The sequence below is a fragment of the Pinus tabuliformis genome, chromosome 7 (assembly GCF_031772625.1).
Source record: "Pinus tabuliformis cultivar Carrire ecotype Pingquan chromosome 7, CPIR1, whole genome shotgun sequence".
NCBI classification, from domain to species: domain Eukaryota; kingdom Viridiplantae; phylum Streptophyta; class Pinopsida; order Pinales; family Pinaceae; genus Pinus; species Pinus tabuliformis.
In genome coordinates, this window is record NC_142293.1 from 2076668440 (window position 1) to 2076692120 (window position 23681).

The following is a 23681-nucleotide window of genomic DNA, read 5'->3' on the forward strand; positions in this document are numbered from 1 at the left end:
AGTTCGCTTTACTCTGAGTATGTGAATACCTACCTCAATGATGATTATTGATATACATTTGCATTATAATCCTTGATTGTTCCCTGTAGGTTTCAAGCCATTGGCTCTGATCCAATCCTTGGAATGATAAAGCACTTCAATCTTTTAAAACTTATTTTACAAACTTCGCACTTAAGGGGGCAATCTGTTACATGTCAATTTGTCACCATGACACTTGATCAATTTATGGGTCTTTTTACCATCAGTGAAAATGTTTGAATGAAATCACTTAGAATTCAAACAACTAAAAATATCTTGCAGTAGATGAAAAAATTTGGGGAAAATAGTAGTCACATCTTGTTAAGTTTCACCTGTGCTGATTTTCCTAGCTTTTTTTGCACATTCGCTAGAATTAACTATGAGAACAGTGCAACAATGCACTCTGTCTACCATTATAAACCCGCGCAGGTGAATTCAAGAAAGTAAGAATAAAAATGTACATTCTAGAAACATAGTTGGTTGAATATTTCCCAACTGAAAGCTTCCATGTGATGATTATTTGAGCTATAACTCTTAGATGATGCATCTTAATCCCTTTCCTCATGGAAACATAATCCCTCAATTAAGGGGTCTCATCCTCCTCTTTTGGATCTGAAACTTTTTCCTCTTGGCCTATAAAGTGACTAGAGGGTAGAGGGATTAAGAAGGTCAAAACTCAGAGAAGATAAACTTGTGTTGTTAGTTTGAGATTGGAAAGCTTGTCATCTAAGGATGAGATTGAAGGCATCTGGGAGGAACCTCATGACATCAAGGCGAAGGTTGTAAGGCTCCTCTTTATCTTTGATTAATACAAATGAACACTTTCTCCCATTGATTTGTCTTATTGGAATGATGAATGGTTTATAATTATTTATAATTTTTATTAAGGTAAATTCAATTCCCAATTTCCTTAATTATTAGGTTAAGATTTGTTTGAATTATTATATCGCATATGCTTTTGATCCTTTTATGGTCAATGATTGCAGGTCTTGTCAAGCATTAAGGAGTTGCATCCAGTCACAACAAGGTTTCTTCATCGAAAATTTCGTGAAATAGGTAAGAGGCTCATCCATTAGCCTTAATTCTTATAATTCAAATAAGTCAAACTTAGGGAAAGAGTCAATTCAATTGTCTTGCGTGTTTCTAGTTTCCATCAAGGATCTAAGGAGATCGCTCTTGTATGCAAGAGGGATTTTTCTAATAAAACATATAGTATTCATGATGTGGCATCCAAAATGGTTCCCATGTCACCCTGAAAATAACATCCCAGAAGAAACCAAGGGAGTGCTTTAAGAAACCATTAGGGTGAGGTTTCTGGGGTGATGTGGTAGGTAAAGGAACATAGGCATTTTCATGTGTGAATAGGAGATGCTGGGTAATATAGGAATATGATACTTAGGAGTCTAAATCACCATAGCGATAAAATCCTAGGAGTAACCAAAGGAGATCCTGCAGAAACCTTTGGGGAAATTATTTCGAGGCTACGGGGAAGGTAAAAGGGCATGGTGAAGTGTGCAGAGAGAGGAAATACGAGTGGAAAGGGTGCCCACTAGTTCATTTCATTCCTGCTATAAAATCCTGGAAGAAATGAGAGGGACTCCTAAGGAAACCTTCAGGGTAATCCTTCTTGGGTTACGTGGCAAGTGGGCCATAGTTAAATGCATGTGAGTGTTTATTTCATATATTATATATGGTAAGTCTCAATCACGATGGTTTTATGAGTTCAATCTTATTAATATATACATACAAGTCTTTTCAAGGATGATTATTAAAACAAAATAACACCAAACTTTATAAAAATAATAATGAAAACACTAGAAACTTAGGAATTTGAATTTTAATATTTAGAGCTTTTCCACCATAAATTTGTTAGAACCACAAATTTAGGTTTTGCATAATCTAAATGATCAATAATTTTTCAAAGTGATGAATCCATTTATATAATAAAAACAAATTTTTCATTTTTTTCTAATTTGATAGAAATATTTAAAAGTTATAGATTTAAGTTGTTTAATATAGATATATATTTTTTAATGGTTGTATTCATTTATATGTTCAAAAAATTATTTTGAAAAAAAAAAAAACATAATCTTACTTAAAAAAAATTATATTAATGAATTTAAAAAGAAAATATTATTAGAAATCACTCTTTTATAAACAAATAGCAAATGATTACTAGCACCTAAAATCGTTCACGTTGCACCATGCCCTTCCAAGGAACTAAATTCCAATTGTTTATTTGAAGTCAATGCATCAAGGAGGGATGGCCTTGGATTCTCCCAACAGTGCAGTGAAGTGCCATTGTTCAACTATATCTGCTCCGACTTTCTGACGAATTCTACACAACTAAACCCGAGTCCGCTCATTTCAACTGCAGACCGATCTCGTTTGCTCAATATCGAATCCTGATACAATTAAGGTTCTGGTAACGAAGGTTAACTCAGATCATGCTTTTGTTCAGTGGGTACCAATAATGGATTTGACAGCCGACCGTGATATTAACAACTCTGTAAAGAGAAAAGTTAAAGTCAATACGCGTCTTACTTTGATTGGAAACCACAAACGACAAAAGGGCGAAGTTTCCTCTCCCCTTAAACACACCTTCATTATAAAAAAGACACCTTTCAGTGGAATCATTCGCTCTTGTGAGGTCTCATACAAGAGGGATCGCAACACTGTTGGGAGAAAAGGCCGAGCGGAAAAGCATATGATAAAAACCTTCAACGTCAAACAACCATCAGTCCAAATCCTTCTGCTGTGCAAACATTTGGTTGATAGATGGACAAATTAAGTTATGGTAAATGGGGTGGTTGGATAGCCACAGTGGTTGTGCTCTTGTGTTTATTCACTGCCATTACTGCCCAACCAGGTATGTAATGGAACACTAAGTGCGCTCTTACCTGTTGTGTTGGAGTATTTCCGTTTCGTCTAACTTTTTAACACCGTTCGTTTTATAATCGTCGTTTGATATCCTGGTTTTTTTTGAAGAATGAAAAAAAAAAGTAACTTTTATATAAAAAAGAGAGTACAGGTTACATAGTTGTTTTTCTGATCAGATCATGCTGTTCCAAGTAGATATATGAAACTCTAGAAACATATCAAACAACTGCAGATATATGCCTTCAAAATAAAATAGCTTATCATATAAAAAAGCTAATCCTTCAGCAGATATGATCAACCATAGATAGTGTATATGAAACTGTAAATGAGGAATAGAGGACCAATGTCGGTTCATAAACTGAAGTAGAAAAATCAAAGAGAGCAGATTCTACGAAGCAAGTGTACGGCCAGAATCAGTCCTGAAATCGTTATTGAACGCAACATAGTGAATAACTCCTGGAGCTGAATCAACTCGTCTTTTTGAAAACATATCCGCGATAAGGTTCTGTTCCCGTAGATGTGCTGAAAGGCTCGCACCACTCTGCGAGCTTCATCCAATTTGCCAACAAGGTGTTGAAATTATAATTTCAACTGCAATGAACAGAACAACAACAGCTACTTTATTCATTTGTCGTGATCTGGCGCCCCACATTTTCTCCCGATCTTTTATGTCACCGCCATTACCATCTTTTCACTCTTTAATTATTTTTGAGTTCCCGAAGGATGAAGATCTGATACAGCACTACATCATTAATGAGCATAACGGCTGAAAGAGAAAAGAACCAGCCTCGAGCCGACGTAGCATTTATCAACCATAGATTTCATCACCACCGACTCAAGAAATACAGCAAAAGATCAAATCTGTTAATCATGAGCAGCAGAGACTTCATCAGCAAGTTAAAGCGGTGAAGACCCTTTCCCGCACTATAAATAGAAACAGAAACAGAAGTAGAAAAGAGAGAGGAAATAGATTGAAAGTCCTTTTGTAACACACAGTAGTGTAGAACAAGAGAGTTTTTTTTTGTATTGCACAGCAGTGTTGAAATTTTCTGAGATAGTTGTTTTGTGGAACTGAAGCGTTCATGTTGTAATCCCTCTGTCAAGAGGAAGATGCTATTTAGCATAATATTTTGTGAAGATCCCTCTACGTGAGGAAGACTTAGTTTTATCTATTGGTTTATTTTCATAAATAGAAGTTTCTTTCTGTGCGTTGTTGTTTCACCAAAAGTTATTTTGTCAAAAATTTCCTGTTGCTGTTACACCGTAAGTCGAAAAATACTTGACGCCAAAAATTTACGTTGCTGCAACACCACGAACAGCAACTGAAAAAATTTACGTTGCTGCAACACCACAAATAGCGTTGATGCAACACAAGTTACAACAACTGAAAAAAAACTGTGTTGCTGCAACACCGTTTCCAGAGAACGAATTTTTCTGTTTTTCTGAGTTAAAAACAGAGTATTTTTCTGTGTCAAAGACAAAGTATTATTTTGATCAGTTTTTGATCCTGAGGCAAATTAGAGTATTATTTTATGCTCTGTTCTTGTGTTTTTGAATTATCAGAAAACAGAGTATTGCTCTCTGTTCATATTTTTGTTGTTTCAGAATTTATCAGAAAATTTTCAACAGTGGAAACAGAGGATTTTTCCACTGTATTTTGTTTGGAATAACCAGAAATTCCCGACATGGTATCAGAGCTTGTCCAGGCTCTTTGAAGACATCAAAGAAGCTGAAAGAAGATTTGTCGCTGCAGCAGATTATCCAGCAAAGCGAAAACATTGTCAAGGTATTTTTCAGATTAGTTTTTTGTGTAGCTGCTGAAGACAATTAAGTTAATTTTTTTTTACAGTCAAGTATTGCAAGAATGGTCAGCACCAGCGTGGGTATGTTTAATACCCAGCTCCCACAGTTCAATGGGAAAAATTATGACTACTGGGCAATAACCATGAGAGCCGTGTTTGCCTCACATGATTTATGGGAACTTGTTGAATATGGATTTGAAGAGCCAGCAAATGAAGAAGAGTTTATTGGATTAACTTAGGCAGAGAAAGAGCTGTTGAAGAGCAATAAGAAGAAGGACTCAAAAGCCCTTGTATTTTTATATCAACCAGTGCATGAGAGTGTGTTTCCGAGGATAGCATCAGCCAATACATCCAGAGAAGCATGGCAAACTCTCAAGACAGCCTATCAAGGCATGGAGAAAGTGAAGACAACAAAACTACAGTTGCTGAGGAAAGATTTTGAGAACCTGCGTATGAAGGAGTCAGACAATATTGACTCATTCTTCACACAAGCAATTGGTTTGGTCACACAGATAAGGACTCATGGAGAAACTCTTGAAGAAAGGAGGATTGTGGAGAAACTATTGAGGTGCCTACCCTCAAAGTTTGATGTGATTGTCACCACCATAGAAGAGACAAAGGATCTCTCAAATTTTTCAGTTGATGAACTTCATGCATCACTGATAACACATGAGCAGAGGTTTAGCAGAAATGAAAACTCATCTCTAGAGCAAGCCTTCAAGACCCAGATGTCATTTGGAAGAGGAACAGGTCAAGGCAGAGGAAACAAGAGAGGAAGAGGCAGAAGCCAATACAGAGGCAGAAGAAACAGTCCAGCAAATGTTCAAAGAAGAGGCAGCAATCCAAATCAGAACCAAGGCCATGGCAGCAGTCAGCAAAGTGGACAACATCATGCTCAAGGACAAAGGTATGAAAAATCCAATGTCCAATGTTATTATTGTAAAAAATATGGGCACTATGCAAATGAATGTAGGAAAAAGCAGCATGATTTGAGTAATAGATCTAGCGCAAATATCACTAGAGAAAATATCAGTCAAGATAATGTGTTGTTAGTTTGTAATATGGCTGAAACAAACAGTGAGGATATATGGTTTCTAGATTCTGGTTGCAGCAACCATATGACAGGAAACATAGCCCTATTTTCTGCTTTAGATCAGAGTGTGCAGTCACAAGTCACACTTGGGACTGAAAGTAAAATTTCTGTTATGGGAAAAGGAGAAGTTAAAATATTTACAAAGAAAGGTGAAAAGAAAACCATAGCAGATGTTTATTATGTTCCTGGAATGAAGTGTAATCTTTTGAGTATTGGACAACTTGTTCAGAAGGGTTACAATGTTCTCTTTGAGAATGATATATGCACCATCATGGACAGATTACCCAGCAAACGTTGTATTGCTGAAGTGAAGATGACAAGGAACAGGATGTTCCCTCTCAGAATAAGGGAAGATCTGAAAAATAAAGAAGTAATTGCATCAGTGACACAAGAGGCTCTCCAAAGCATACCAAAGGATGAAAATTGGTTGTGGCATTTGAGATTTGGACATCTCAACTTTGGAGGTCTTAATTTGTTGAGTAGAAGAGGAATGGTAAGAGGATTACCATTGATAGAAAAGCCAGACAGCCTTTGTGAAGGTTGTATATTGGGAAAACAACACAGAGAAAGTTTTCCAACTGGGAAAAGCATAAGGGCAAAAGCACCCTTAGAAATTGTCCACTCAGATTTATGTGGACCGATGCAAGCTCCATCACTTGCAGGCAGCCAATATTTTCTAACATTTATTGATGACTTTACCAGAAAGACTTGGGTTTATTTTCTGAAGAATAAGAGTGAAGTGTTTGAAAAATTCCAAAATTTCAAAGCACTTGTAGAAAATCAAAGTGGGCTGCGTATCAAGGTTTTGAGAACTGACAGAGGAGGTGAGTATATCTCCAAAGAATTTTTACGTTTTTGCAGAGAAAATGGAATTCATAAGCAATTTACAGCAAGGTACACCCGCAGCAAAATGGAGTTGCTGAAAGGAAAAACAGAACAATCATGGATATGGCGAGGAGCATGTTGAAGGCAAAGCATTTGCCAAATGATTATTGGGTTGAAGCTGTACACTGTGCAGTATATATTTTGAATAGATGTCCTACAAAAGCAGTGATGAACAAAGTGCCAGAAGAAGCATGGAGTAGGAGAAAGCAAGGAGTCACCCACATGAAAGTTTTTGGTTGTGTGGCTTATGCACATATTCCAGATCAGCTAAGGAAGAAATTGGACAGAAAAGGGGAGAAATGTATTTTCATTGGATACAGTGAAGAATCCAAAGCTTACAGGTTATATATCCCATCCACCAAGAAGTTTTTTGTGAGCAGAGATGTTCAATTTATTGAAGAGGAAGCTTGGGATGGAAGCATAGAGAAAACAGTTAATGTTAAAAACTGTTTGTCTCATGATGATGATGATGAGGAGTTGGCTGAAACACATCCCCAAACAGCAGCGCCAACAACAGAACAGCAAAAGACACCCTTGAGGAGAAATGAGAGTGCTTCTCCAAGCACACCACAAGGAGGAAATTCAAGCGCATCTACAAGCACCTGCACACCGAATGAAAGTGGTAAGAAATTCAGAAATTTAAGTGATATTTATGATGAAGGAATGAATTCCCTGTTTGCTTTGTATTGTCACGTTGATGACCTTGTTCATTTCGAAGATGCAATTAAAGATAAGAAATAGATAGAAGCTATGGATGAGGAGATGAATGCCATAGAAAGAAATAAGACATGGGATTTAGTTGATCTACCAAAAGGTAAAGAAGTCATTGGAGTTAAATGGGTCTACAAGACCAAAAGTAATGCTGAAGGCAAGATAGAAAGGCATAAGGCAAGACTTGTTGTCAAGGGATACAAGAAGCAGTATGAAAGAGATTATGAGGAGACTTTTGCACCGGTTGCAAGAATGGAAACAGTAAGAGCAGTGCTGTCCATAGCAGCACAAAACAAATGGAAAGTTTACCAAATTGACGTGAAGTCATTATTCTTGAATGGAGTATTAATGGAAGAGGTTTACATCAAGCAACCTCTAGGCTATGAGAAGAAAGGCCAAGAGCACAAAGTCTGCAGATTGAAGAAAGCTCTTTATGGGCTGAAGCAAGCACCAAGAGCGTGGTACAGTAGGATAGATTCCTATCTACTGGAGAAAGGATTTGAGAAGTGTGAGGGAGAACCCACTGTTTACATCAAAGAAAAAGACTGTAAAATTTTAATTGTTGTGTTATATGTTGATGATGTGATTTTTACAGGTAATGATGACTACCTCATTGAAAATTTCAATTCAGTCATGAAAGAAGAATCTGAGATGACTGACATGGGTTTGCTGAGATACTTCTTAGGAATAGAAGTAGATCAAAATGAAAATGGAATTTTTATTTCACAGGAAAAATATGTAAATGAAGTGTTGAGCAGATTTAACATGCAGGAGAGCAAGGCAGCAATCACTCCCATAGTGATGGGATTAAAACTCAGCAAAGAGGACAACAGCAAAGATTTTGACCCTAGTGTGTACAAGAGCATAGTTGTCAGCCTCATGTATTTGACTGCAACTAGGCCAGACATAATGTATGCTATTAGTTTAGTTTCCAGATTCATGGAGGAGCCAAAAGAAACACATTGGCAGGCAGCAAAGAGAATTCTGAGGTATGTTAAAGGTACAAAAAGGTATGGCATATTTTATACTGTTTCCGAATGTTCAGATTTAGTTGGATACACAGATAGTGATTGGGCTGGAAGTGTAGATGACCGGAAAAGAACATCTGGTTACATTTTTCACATAGGTTCAGGAGCCATTTCATGGGCTTCCAAGAAACAACCAATTGTGGCATTGTCTACAGCAGAAGCAGAGTATGTGGCAGCTACAACAGTAGCATGTCAAGCGGTTTGGATGAGGAGAATGTTGAGAAGTCTATGCCAGGAGCAGGCAACAGCAACAGTTATTTTTTGTGACAATAGCTCAGCTATTGCATTATCCAAGAACTCTGTATTCCACAAAAGAACAAAACACATAGACACAAAGTTTCACTACATCAGAGAATTGGCGAACAATGGAGAAATCATTTTACAACATTGCAGGACTCAGGAACAGGTTGCAGATATTCTGACAAAGCCATTGGATCAGAAAAGTTTTGAGTTTTTAAGGAAACTTCGGGGTATGACTGATAACCCAGCAGTTGAAATTAAAGGGGAGTGTTGAAATTATAATTTCAACTGCAGTGAACAGAACAACAACATCTACTTTATTCATTTGTCGTGATCTGGTGCCCCACATTTTCTCCCGATCTTTTATGTCACCGCCATTACCATCTTTTCACTCTTTAATTATTTTTGAGTTCCCGAAGGATGAAGATCAGATACAGCACTACATCATTAATGAGCATAACGGCTGAAAGAGAAAAGAACCAGCCTCGAGCCGACGTAGCATTTATCAACCATAGATTTCATCACCACCGACTCAAGAAATACAGCAAAAGATCAAATCTGTTAATCATGAGCAGCAGAGACTTCATCAGCAAGTTAAAGCGGTGAAGACCCTTTCCCGCACTATAAATAGAAACAGAAACAGAAGTAGAAAAGAGAGAGGAAATAGATTGAAAGTCCTTTTGTAACACACAGCAGTGTAGAACAAGAGAGTTTTTTTTTGTATTGCACAGCAGTGCTGAAATTTTCTGAGATAGTTGTTTTGTGGAACTGAAGCGTTCCTGTTGTAATCCCTCTGTCAAGAGGAAGATGCTATTTAGCATAATATTTTGTGAAGATCCCTCTACGTGAGGAAGAATTAGTTTTATCTGTTGGTTTATTTTCATAAATAGAAGTTTCTTTCTGTGTGTTGTTGTTTCACCAAAAGTTATTTTGTCAAAAATTTCCTGTTGCTGTTACACCGTAAGTCAAAAAATACTTGACGCCAAAAATTTACGTTGCTGCAACACCACGAACAGCAACTGAAAAAATTTACGTTGCTGCAACACCACGAACAACGTTGCTGCAACACAAGTTACAGCAACTGAAAAAAAAGCTGTCTTGCTGCAACACCGTTTCCAGAGAACGAATTTTTCTATTTTCCTGAGTTAAAAACAGAGTATTTTTCTGTTTCAAAGACAAAGTATTATTTTGATCAGTTTTTGATCCTGAGGCAAAGTAGAGTATTATTTTATGCTCTGTTCTTGTGTTTTTGAATTATCAGAAAACAGAGTATTGCTCTCTGTTCATATTTTTGTTGTTTCGGAATTTATGAGAAAATTTTCAACAGTGGAAACAGAGGATTTTTCCACTGTATTTTGTTTGGAATAACCAGAAATTCCCGACAAGGGAGGGTGGAATCGGGAGAGCCCTTGACCCAATTAATGGATTTTTTTAGAATTTTGAGAAACTTGAAAATCTTTGATGTTGAACCAATTTGCAGTGAAGAGAACTCCCCATTATGCAATGATTTCCGTCTTGTTGTTGGTACCTCTCATCCTTCCCCCATCAGAAATGATAATAGCAGCCAGGCTCAGTGACTATGAAAACGCCACAACCACATTGTCTATTAAAACAAGCACTATCGAAAAAACCAACCAGAAACTTTTGCCACACATCCTCTCTTTTAATCTTCCTCGGCTTCTGAACAGTTTTCTTGGAGCTAATTTCTAAGAAGTAAATCACAACCCCCAACATTGTAGTACTTACATCCACCCTTATATGTTCAAATATCTTAAGATTCCTACAATGCTAAATGCCCTCTATAATATAAAAAGAAGATAATGTACATAACTCATTATGTGTCTCAAAGCAAAGTTTCAGACATTTCTCCTGTGAATCATTATTCCAATCCACCTCAATCTCCAAGGCATGTAAGACTGTTCCATACTTCTGGAGAAATTGGGCACCTCAATAAAAGGTGCATCACATCCTCCTTATGCTGCATACAAAGGAGGCATATACTGTTTTTATAATGTTCAACGAACATATTTTTTCATATTTGGTCAGCAAGAGGTTGGTTTGTTCATTACTCTTTTTCGTGGTGTGCAGGATTTCTGAGTATCAGTTGTGGAGGCAAAACAAATGCCACGGCGGAAAACAATATAACATGGGTAACTGATGCTCATTACATAGACGTCGGTGACTCAGCAGACCTAGGGGACGCCAGTGAACAAGCCTCTGGCTCTTACTTGCATACAATGCGTTATTTCCCACAACCTCTTAACAAGTCTTGCTATCAGATGCCAGTCGCCCCTGATGTGCCTCACCTCTTGAGATTATGGTTCGCCAAGGGAAATTTCAGTGAATATGATCGCTCCTTATATGACTTCGCTTTCTCTATTGAGACAGTGGATATGCTCGTTTCGCGAAACGTAACAGTAGCTCTGAATGATGCAAGTGTTTACGAAAATATATTGGTTACTAAAGGCAGAGTGTTGTACATTTGCCTTGTCAGAACCTCCAAGACTAGTGATCCCTTTATCTCTGCTATCGAGATTAGGAGGCTCCAACATGGCATGTATATAGACGCTCGGCCAGGAACAATCTTCTTTACATTATCAAGATACGATACTGGAGGAAATTCGATGGTCAGGTGAACATTTTGAACCTTGTTTATAGTTACCTATAGAAATCAAGGCAAAAGAATAAATTGCAATAAATTTAAATCTCGCTCTTCTACCTGCAATGAGACTTACCGATATTTGAACTAATTTTGATACATTGCGGTTGAGCAGTTGCAATATTTACATGCATAGCTTTTTGTGGTTGATTAATTAGCAGGTATCCTTACGACAAATTCGACCGCATCTGGACACCCTCAGACGGAATAGACTATGCTAATCACTCTACATATCATTTATAGAAGATAAGTTCAAAAAAGCCTATTTCAACAACCAATGCCGGAAACCATCCTCCAGCTGCTGTCTTGCAAACTGCGTGTGTCGTAAACAGCTCAGACTCCTTTTCATTGCAACATTCGATACTATCACTGCCACAAGATGGGGAACAAACATTACTGGTTTTATATTTTGCAGAGATCGAGCCGTTGAATATGTCTAAAGCGAGAACTTTTTCAGTCGTCATAGATGGTGAATCACTGCAAGAAAGCATTACTTTGGTAGGAAATTATTCTGCTCAAGAGGTTATTATCCAATCAACTAGTTCATCCAAATTTTTTAAACTTCTTGAGGGCCATGACTCCACCCTTCCTATAATCAATGCATATGAGTATTACGAGGTAGTTTCGTCGGACGTGGCAACATTTCAGGATGACAGTAAGACTTGACCCCAATAAATTTCTTATAAGTAAATTACTGATATTATTTCTAATCGATGGCTAACCAAGTTTTCAAAATGCAGTTGACGCTCTTAACACTATCAAAAGAAGATTTGACATAAAAGATTGGATTTCTCCTGATCCTTGCTATTTGGTACCGTGGGATGGAATTCGCTGTGATAACAACTCTGGGGAAATAAGAATTTCTGAAATGTAAGTTTAATTTTTCGATTTGCTGTCGATAAGCTAAAATCGTAAAATCATGAGCCATGCATATAGGATAAATGGTAACATGCTACGATGATACTGTTGTTGCCAGAGATTTGGCGGGAAGGAATCTTACAGGATCTGTGCCTATCGATATTGAGCAGTTGAATACATTAATGAATCTGTAAGCAAAATTAGACCATTTTTTCTTTTTGTGTAACTTCTACTAGTTTAAACCTTTTTTCTTTTTCTGAGAAGTCTTTTTTTCTTTGTCTGGGAAGTCTTTAGTGTTGGAATATTAATTCCAACTGCTGTGCAGCAGCAGGAGCTATTTTACTTTATTCATTTGTCGTGATCCGGCGCCCCACATTTTCTCCCGTCTTTTATGTCACCGCCATTACCATCTTTTCACCGTTTGCTTGTTTGTGTTCCCAAAGGAGGAGGAAGATCAGATCTGAGCTCTGCACAATAACTGCTCACCTACAGCATTAAAGAAGAAGCATGACCGAGAAGGAAAGTATCAGCCGCAGCATTTATCAGTCTTGGGTTTCAACACAACCGACTCAAGAAATACAGCAAAAGATCAAATCTGTTAATCATGAACAGCAGAAACTTTATCAGCAAGTTAAAGCGGTGAAGATGCTTTCCCGCACTATAAATAGAAACAGAAACAGAAGTAAAAAATAGAGAGAGACAGAGAGTTACAGAGCAAAGGGGAAAACACAGCAGTGTAGAACAGAAGAGTTTTTTTTTGTATTGCACAGAAGTGCTGAAATTTTCTGAGTTATTTGTTTTCTGGAACTGAAGCGTTCCTGTTGTAATCCCTCTGTCAAGAGGAAGATGCTCTTAAGCATAATCTTTTGTGAAGATCCCTCTACGTGAGGAAGACTTAGTTTTATCAGTTAGTTTATTTTCATAAATAGAAATTTCTTTTTGTGCGTTGTTGTTTCACCAAAAATTATTTTGTCAAAAAAATTTCTCGTAAGTCGAAAAATACTTGACGTCAAAAATCCCCGTTGCTGCAACACCACGAACAGCAACTGAAAAGAACTCACATTGTTGCAACACCACGAACAGCGTTGCTGCAACACTACGAACAGCAACTGAGAAAAACTGTGTTGCTGCAACATTGTTTCCAGAGAACGAATTTTTCTGTTTTTCTGAGTTAAAAACAGAGTATTTTTCTATGTCAAGGCCAGAGTATTATTTTGATCAGTTTTTGATCCTGAGGCAATGTAGAGTATTATTTTATGCTCTGTTCTTGTGTTTTTGAATTATCAGAAAACAGAGTATTACTCTCTGTTCATATTTTTTCGGAATTTATCAGAAAATTCTGAACAGTGGAAACAGAGGATTTTTCCACTGTATTTTGTTTGGAATAACCAAAAATTCCCGACATGGTATCAGAGCTTGTCTAGGCTCTTTGAAAACATCAAAGAAGCTGAAAGAAGATTTGTTGCTGCAGCAGATTATCCAGCAGATCGAAAACGCTGTCAAGGTATTTTTCAGATTAGTTTTAGTGTAGTTGCTGAAGACAACTAAGTGATTTTTTTTACAGTCAAGTATTGCAAGAATGGCAAGCACCAGTGTGGGTATGTTTAATACCCAGCTCCCACAGTTCAATGGGAAAAATTATGATTACTGGGCAATAACCATGAAAGCCGTGTTTGTCTCACATGATTTATGGGAACTTGTTGAATATGGATTTGAAGAGCCAGCAAATGAAGAAGAGTTTATTGGATTAACTCAGGCAGAGAAAGAGTTGTTGAAAAGCAATAAGAAGAAGGACTCAAAAGCCCTTGTATTCTTATATCAAGCAGTGCATGAGAGTGTGTTTCCAAGGATATCAGCAGCCAATACATCCAGAGAAGCATGTCAAACTCTCAAGGCAGCCTATCAAGGCATGGAGAAAGTGAAGACAGCAAAACTACAGTTGTTGATGAAAGATTTTGAGAACCTGCGTATGAAAGAGTCAGAAAATATTGACTCATTCTTCACACAAGCAATTGGTTTGGTCACACAGATAATGTCTCATGGAGAAACTCTTGAAGAAAGGAGGATTGTGGAGAAACTATTGAGGTGCCTACCCTCAAAGTTTGATGTGATTGTCACCACCATAGAAGAGACAAAGGATCTCTCAAATTTTTCAGTTGATGAACTCCATGCATCACTGATAACACATGAGCAGAGGTTGAGTAGAAATGAAAACTCATCTCTAGAACAAGCCTTCAAGAACCAGATGTCATTTGGAAGAGGAAGAGGTGAAGGCAGAGGAAACAAGAGAGGAAGAGGAAGAACCCAATACAGAGGCGGAAGAAACAATCCAGCAAATGTTCAAGGAAGAGGCAGCAATCCAAATCAGAACCAAGGCCATGGCAGCAGCCAGCAAAGTGGACAACATCATGCTCAAGGACAAAGGTATGAAAAATCCAATGTCCAATGTTATTATTGTAAAAAATATGGGCACTATGCAAATGAATGTAAGAAAAAGCAGCATGATATGAGTAATAGATCTAGTGCAAATATCACTAGAGAAAATATCAGTCAAGATAATGTGTTGTTAGTTTGTAATATGGCCGAAACAAACAGTGAAGATATATGGTTTCTAGATTCTGGTTGCAGCAACCATATGACAGGAAACATAGCCCTGTTTTCTGCTTTAGATCAGAGTGTGGAGTCACAAGTCACACTTGGGACTGATAGTAAAATTTCTGTTATGGGAAAATGAGAAGTTAAAATATTTACAAAGAAAGGTGAAAAGAGAACCATAACAGATGTCTATTATGTTCCCGGAATGAAGTGTAATCTCTTGAGTATTGGACCGCTTGTTCAGAAGGGTTACAATGTTTTCTTTGAGAATGATGTATGCACCATCATGGACAGATTACCCAGCAAACGTTGTATTGCTGAAGTGAAGATGACAAGGAACAGGATGTTCCCTCTCAGAATAAAGGCGGATCTGAAAAATAAAGAAGTAATTGCAGCAGTGACACAAGAGGCTCTCCAAAGCGTACCAAAGGATGAAAATTGGTTGTGGCATTTGAGATTTGGACATCTCAACTTTGGAGGGCTTAATTTGTTGAGTAGAAAAGGAATGGTAAGAGGATTACCATTGATAGAAAAGCCAGACAGCCTTTGTGAGGGTAGTATATTGGGAAAACAACACAAAGAAAGTTTTCCAACTGGGAAAAGCATAAGGGCAGAAACACCTTTAGAAATTGTCCACTCAGATTTATGTGGACCGATGCAAGCTCCATCACTTGTAGGCAGCCAATATTTTCTAACATTTATTGATGACTTTACCAGAAAGACTTGGGTTTATTTTCTGAAGAATAAGAGTGAAGTGTTTGAAAAATTCCAAAATTTCAAAGCACTTGTAGAAAATCAAAGTGGGCTACGTATCAAGGTTTTGAGAACTGACAGAGGAGGTGAGTATATCTCCAAAGAATTTTTACGTTTTTGCAGAGAAAATGGAATTCATAAGCAATTTACAGCAAGGTACACCCCGCAGCAAAATGGAGTTGCTGAAAGGAAAAACAGAACAATCATGGATATGGCGAGGAGCATGTTGAAGGCAAAGCATTTGCCAAATGATTATTGGGCTGAAGTTGTACACTGTGCAGTATATATTTTGAATAGATGTCCTACAAAAGTAGTGATGAACAAAGTGTCAGAAGAAGCATGGAGTAGGAGAAAGCAAGGAGTCACCCACATGAAAGTTTTTGGTTGTGTGGCTTATGCACACATTCCAGATCAGCTAAGGAAGAAATTGGACAGCAAAGGGGAGAAATGTATTTTCATTGGATATAGTGAAGAATCCAAAGCTTACAGGTTATATATCCCATCCACCAAGAAGTTTTTTGTGAGCAGAGATGTTCAATTTATTGAAGAGGAAGCTTGGGATGGAAGCATAGAGAAAACAGTTAATGTTAAAAACTGTTTGTCTCATGATGATGATGATGATGAGTTGGCTGAAACACATCCCCAAACAGCAACGCCAACAACAGAACAACAAAAGACACCCTTGAGGAGAAATGAGAGTGCTTCTCCAAGCACACCACAAGGAGGAAATTCAAGTGCATCTACAAGCACTTGCACACCGAATGAAAGAGGTAAGAAATTCAGAAATTTAAGTGATATTTATGATGAAGGAATGAATTCTTTGTTTGCCTTGTATTGTCATGTTGATGACCCTGTTCATTTCGAAGATGCAATTAAAGATAAGAAATGGATAGAAGCTATGGATGAGGAGATGAATGCCATAGAAAGAAATAAGACATGGGATTTAGTTGATCTACCAAAAGGTAAATAAGTCATTGGAGTTAAATGGGTCTACAAGACCAAAAGTAATGCTGAAGGCAAGATAGAAAGGCATAAGGCAAGACTTGTTGTCAAGGGATACAAGCAGCAATATGGGAGAGATTATGAGGAGACTTTCGCACTAGTTGCAAGAATGGAAACAGTAAGAGCAGTGTTGTCCATAGCAGCACAAAACAAATGGAAAGTTTACCAAATGGACGTGAAGTCAGCATTCTTGAATGGAGTATTAATGGAAGAGGTTTACATCGAGCAACCTCTAGGCTATGAGAAGAAAGGCCAAGAGCACAAAGTCTGCAGATTGAAGAAAGCTCTTTATGGGCTGAAACAAGCACCAAGAGCATGGTACAGTAGGATAGATTCCTATCTACTGGAGAACGGATTTGAGAAGTGTGAAGGAGAACCCACTGTTTACATCAAAGAAAAAGACTGTAAAATTTTAATTGTTGTGTTATATGTTGATGATGTGATTTTTACAGGTAATGATGACTACCTCATTGAAAATTTCAAATTAGTCATGAAAGAAGAATTTGAGATGACTGACATGGGTTTGCTGAGATACTTCTTAGGAATAGAAGTATATCAAAATGAAAATGGAATTTTTATTTCACATGCAAAATATGTAAATGAAGTGTTGAGCAGATTTAACATGAAGGACAGCAAGGCAACAATCACTCCCACAGTGATGGGATTAAAACTCAACAAAGAGGACAGTAGCAAAGATTTTGACCCTAGTGTGTACAAGAACATAGTTGGCAGCCTCATGTATTTGACTACAACTAGGCCAGACATAATGTATGTTGTTAGTTTAATTTCCAGATTCATGGAGAAGCCAAAAGAAACACATTGGCAGGCAGCAAAGAGAATTCTGAGGTATGTTAAAGGTACAAAAATGTATGGCATATTTTATACCGTTTCAGAATGTTCAGATTTAGTTGGATACACAGATAGTGATTGGGCTGGAAGTGTAGATGACCGGAAAAGCACATCTGGTTACATTTTTCACATAGGTTCAGGAGCCATTTCATGGGCTTCCAAGAAACAGCCAATTGTGGCATTGTCTACAGCAGAAGCAGAGTATGTGGCAGCTACAGCAGCAGCATGTCAAGCAGTTTGGATGAGGAGAATTTTGAGAAGTTTATGCCAGGAGCAGGCAACAACAACAGTTATTTTTTGTGACAATAGCTCAGCTATTGCATTATCCAAAAACTCTGTATTCCACAAGAGAACAAAACACATAGACACAAAGTTTCACTACATCAGAGAATTGGTGAACAACGGAGAAATCATTTTACAACATTGCAGAACTCAGGAACAGGTTGCAGATATTCTGACAAAGCCATTGGATCAGAAAAGTTTTGAGTTTTTAAGGAAACTTCTGGGTATGACTGATAACCCAGCAGTTGAAATTAAAAGGGGAGTGTTGGAATATTAATTCCAACTGCTGTGCAGCAACAGCAGCTATTTTACTTTATTCATTTGTCGTGATCCAACGCCCCACATTTTCTCCCGTTTTTTATGTCACCGCCATTACCATCTTTTCACCGTTTGCTTGTTTGTGTTCCCAAAGGAGGAGGAAGATCAGATCTGAGCTCTGCACAATAACTGCTCACCTACAGCATTAAAGAAGAAACATGACCGAGAAGGAAAGTATCAGCCGCAGCATTTATCAGTCTTGGGTTTCAGCACAACCGACTCAAGAAATACAGCTGTGTTCCCAAAGGAGGAGGAAGATCAGATCTGAGCTCTGCACAATAACTGCTCACCTACAGCATTAAAGAAGAAGCATGACCGAGAAGGAAAGTATCAGCCGCAGCATTTATCAGTCTTGGGTTTCAGCACAACCGACTCAAGAAATACAACAAAAGATCAAATCTGTTAATCATGAACAGCAGAAACTTTATCAGCAAGTTAAAGCGGTGAAGATCCTTTCCCGCACTATAAATAGAAACAGAAACAGAAGTAAAAAATAGAGAGAGACAGAGAGTTACAGAGCAAAGGGGAAAACACAGCAGTGTAGAACAGAAGAGTTATTTTTTGTATTGCACAGAAGTGCTGAAATTTTCTGAGTTATTTGTTTTCTGGAACTGAAGCGTTCCTGTTGTAATCCCTCTGTCAAGAGGAAGATGCTCTTAAGCATAATCTTTTGTGAAGATCCCTCTACGTGAGGAAGACTTAGTTTTATCAGTTAGTTTATTTTCATAAATAGAAATTTCTTTTTGTGCGTTGCTGTTTCACCAAAATTTATTTTGTCAAAAAAATTTCTCGTAAGTCGAAAAATACTTGACGTCAAAAATCCCCGTTGCTGCAACACCACGAACATCAACTGAAAAAAACTCACGTTGCTGCAACACCACGAACAACGTTGCTGCAACACTACGAACAACAACTGAGAAAAACTGTGTTGCTGCAACACCGTTTCGAGAGAACAAATTTTTCTGTTTTTCTGAGTTAAAAACAGAGTATTTTTCTGTGTCAAGGCCAGAGTATTATTTTGATCAGTTTTTTATCCTGAGGCAAAGTAGAGTATTATTTTATGCTCTGTTCTTGTGTTTTTGAATTATCAGAAAACATAGTATTACTCTCTGTTCATATTTTTTCGGAATTTATCAGAAAATTCTGAACAGTGGAAACAGAGGATTTTTCCACTGTATTTTGTTTGGATTAACCAGAAATTCCCGACATTTAGAATGAGAAGTTGTAGAGTGAAAAAATATAGTGAAAGTTAATTTGAGGTGTTATTTAAATTAGTTTTTTGATTATATATAGATTCAGTACACTGAATTTTTTTTTTTGGGTACTTAGATTGTGCAGAGTTACTCATCAAATTTGTGATTTAAATAAATTCTTGCTGCATTTTAAAAAACTTAAATCAGAAAACCCAGCCAAACACTTTCAAAAATTACATTAAAAATAATTTACTTTAAAACTTTCAAAGCATTACACTAAAAATAATTCAAAATAATTTACTTTTGAATATTATAGCAGGCGACAATATCTGTGCAGCTTCTATCCATTCATTTGAATATTATAGCGGCCGATAATCATCTGTGCAGCATTTGTCATTTTGTGTTGGAATTAGCAGGTCCCTTCACCATAATCAGTTAAGTGGGCCAATGCCAAATCTCACCAATTTTGGGGGAATGGAAGGACGGTAAGTTTTTTTCAACAAAATTTTCATTCCGTGTTTTTTTTCTTTTTGTTTTTCCTGGTGCCTTTCTATATATTTTATAGAAACAAAAATTTACTTATAGTTACAATGCAGATATTTACAAGACAATAACATGATCTTTTTGTTTTTCCTGGTGCCTTTCTATATATTTTATAGAAACAAAAATTTACTTATAGTTACAATGCAAATATTTACAAGACAGTAACCTGAATGGTACTCTTCAGTGGCTATCTGGTCTAACACTTATTCGAGAATTGTACCCCAGCCTCTTTTCTCTTTTTCAATTTAAAGTTTTTTAGATTTTTTCAAAGTTGAATAGAATCATTTAAAATATGTTCTCAATGTTTTGGAATAATCAATCTTCTGCAACATTTTAACACAATTTAAGTATTTGTGTTGAAAAGGTCACTCCACCATAATCAGTTCACTGGACCAATGCCCAATGCCAGTTTATACTACTTGGAGCGATTGTAAGTTGCTTTCCAACACAACTTTTATTCGGTGGGTTCCCTTTGTTGCTATACATGATATTCGTAAAACTAAAATCCACTTCGGTGGGTTCTTTTTGTTGCTATACATGATATTCGTAAAATTAAAGTCTACTTTGGTTACTATGCAGATATTTGCAAAACAATAACTTGAATGGTACTCTGGAGTGGCTATCTGGTCTAAACATCTCTTCAAGAACTGTAGGCCTACCTCTTTTCTATTTAATTTTATTTAAAATTAAATAGAAATAATTATTAAGTTTGAATGGTTGATAGAGGATATTGTGAATATCATTATTAATTTTAGAGTTATTTTAGTTAAATCATTTAATATTTAAATTATTTAGTTAAATTTTATATAAAGATAATAAAGAAAATTATGTAAATATTTTGGTAGCTAGTTTTTGAGATAATATATTAAATTTGTAGAGAAGATAAAAATTTTTATTATGAAATTTTATTAAAAAAGATCAAATATATCAACCAAATGAAAAAACAATCTATCTCATAAACTATCTTTAACTCAATCTATATATATTTTCCTTTTTTACCAGCAAAAGAAACAACTGGATCCTCTTATTTTTCAAATATGTGGCATTCTTTTGTGGTGGAGAGAGAATGAATATGAAAAGTGGGTTGTGAAAATTGTTGCGCTGTCATCTGGTGCAGAGCCGTGCCCAGCTTTGAAGGCGGGCAAGGGATAGGGTGGTTTTCAATATTTGAGCTAAGACGAGAAGTTACGAAATATTTTTAAAATGAGCACACTTACATTTATATTCATTGATATAAGCGTATTGAGTTGAAGAATGTATATCTAATATAAGTGTATTGAGTTTAAAAATGTATATTACTATAATTGCGAAAAGAAAAATATTGAGAAAAAAAACTGTAAAATAAATTATAAATTAAATAAAATTATCTTAATGAATAAGTCTATTAATTTAAAATAAAGAAATTAAATAAGTTTAAAATTTTAATAATTTATATATATTTTTAAAAGTTTTATTAGAATAATAAAAAAACAGGAATAAGTCTATTAATTTAAAATAAAGAAATTAAATAAGTTTAAAATTTTAATAATTTACATAATTTTTTAAAAATTTTATTAGAATAATAAAAAAAAACAGGGGTTGTGTCTTTAAGTAGGGTTGAGTTTTTTAGCTTTCTGAAGTTCCGAGGATTTGGGACTATTGGGTTGTTTCCTAATTTTTAAAAAACAAGGTATCCGAGGAAATTTGTGAGGGGGCATTTTTTTGATTTTTGAGGTCGAATCTTCCAAATGGGGTCATTTCTTAAGGGAAAGGAATTGTGAGGGATACTTTCTTTAGACAAAAAGATTTTTTTTTAATGAAACAAAAAAAAATTATTTTTTATGAACCAGGACGTTGGGATGTTGATTGAGAGAATGATGCACAGGTAGATATGGAGGAGAGACTTGATGAGACCCAAAGCATATTTGAGAATGCAAGTGATTATGATTCAAATGGTGACATGGTTGATCTTGATTTATTCACGGAGTAGCTAGATGCATAGACTAACAGAGCATTACCTTGAGAAATTATGTTCATTTATGATTTATCATTTGATATGTTCTTATGTTATTAACTTATTTTCTTTTATGTTTCAGACTTTAGTTTATTTTGAATCTTATATAATATATTAAACTTGAGTCTTACTCTATAAAATTTTGTATCACACATGATTTTTATTTCAATATTCAGTTTTCATAGTTAAAACTTCAATATGGTTTAAACTTTAAAACTTTAAATGTTTATTTTCATTCTACATTGTTAGCAGTTACATTGAAGAGTTACAAATTTATATATATAATGTATGATTATATGATATCATGCTTTTTGTTTTAAATTTGTTTCAAATTCCAATTATATAATTCATAGATTTATCATTTATCTTTCATAATATAAATATTATATAGTATATGATGAAAAAGACAATTACATTATAAATATTAAAATATCAATAATATATCAAATATTTTTATATTTATAAGTTTTTAAAACCTCGACCTCTCTCAAATTTCCTAAAAATTCATTAAAAATCTTTGCATAAACCACTCTGCCAAGTCTCCGCTCACTTGCGTTAAAAACTTGATAATGTAATACTAGTTAAAAACGTAATTTTGTTTTCTAAATCATATAAATCTCTTTTATATATATAGATATATATAAACTTTTATATATATATATATATATATATATAAATAATTTTGTTATATGAATCTTTCTTATTAAAGTTTTCAAGAGAACATTATTTATGTTTAAACAAGAATCATTTTAGGGGACCAATGCCAAATAGAATCACTTTAACCATTTTGGAGGCACTATTACTTACAGGGTTTCTTTATTTGATTATTCTGCAGATATTTAAGAAAGAGAAACAACAGCTTCTCTGGTTTTTGCGGTAAATATTCTCGTCAAAATAGCTTTACATGCAGCCCAAGGTAACTATTTCTTGTAACGCTCATTGTTTTCAGTATTGATTACGATAAAATAGGAGTAAATCAATAAGTAATAGTATATCTAATTGGATTTCTATGCAAAGGCCTGGAATACTTGCACGTGGGTTGCAACCCGAAGATAATTCACAGGGACGTCAAGACCGCCAACATCCTTTTGGACAACAATTTGAATGGAAAATTAGCGGATTTCGGTCTCTCAAAGATGACAATTGATGGGGAGGCTACTCATGTTACCACTGTAGTGAAAGGAACATTCGGATATCTGGATCCAGAGTATGTAACTTACTCTCTTTGCAATAATTTTTATTATGTGTAGAGGCAATCGTACCGTATTTGTTAATTCTTGTTGGTGACAAACTTTTACAGGTATTTCAACCCTCAAATGTTGACGGAGAAGAGTGATGTGTATAGCTTTGGAGTGGTGTTGTTAGAGATATTATCCGGTAGGGCACCCATAGATACAAATTTACCTGAAGAAGAACTAAACATTGTTCGATGGGTAAGGAACTTTATTATCAATCATCCAAAATATAAATATTTAACAACAATGAGAGCAGAATATTTAGTAGTGCGTCCTCTGCTAGAGACTAACAATAAGTATTGGCGTGACATATTTACAGGTGACACCGTATCTACTAGAGACCGATGAAAATGGTGGCAAGATAATAGATGTGATAGACAAGAGGTTGTGTGGAGGTTACGAAATGAAATCTGTGAGCAATGTTGCCAAAATAGCGATGAGATGTGTTCAGGCTTTACCGTCATGTAGGCCGACTATGAGTGAGGTAGTGGCGGAACTCGAAGAGGCTCTCAAAGTTGAGGAGGGCAAGGATTGTATTTCGATTGCAGAAGAGATTGGCATCCAAAATGGGGATGTATCGAGTGGAGAGGCGAATTCAAGTAAACGCGAAGGAATGGAGTGGACTGATAACAGCTGCAACATGCCAAATGTAGGAAGGTAACTTCGCAGATACGGATCGAATGAGAGGGCCGAACAGAACACTCAAACTTTTTTTTTTTTGTTTTTTCTTCTTCTGTATTAATA

The 23681-nt window shown here is 36.0% G+C and overlaps 1 pseudogene; it reads left to right on the forward strand.

Annotated features, from left to right (window-relative positions):
• The first annotated feature begins 2796 nt into the window (after nucleotides 1-2796).
• Nucleotides 2797-23598, forward strand: LOC149256846 (putative LRR receptor-like serine/threonine-protein kinase At5g48740; annotated as a pseudogene).
• The last annotated feature ends 83 nt before the right edge of the window (nucleotides 23599-23681 follow it).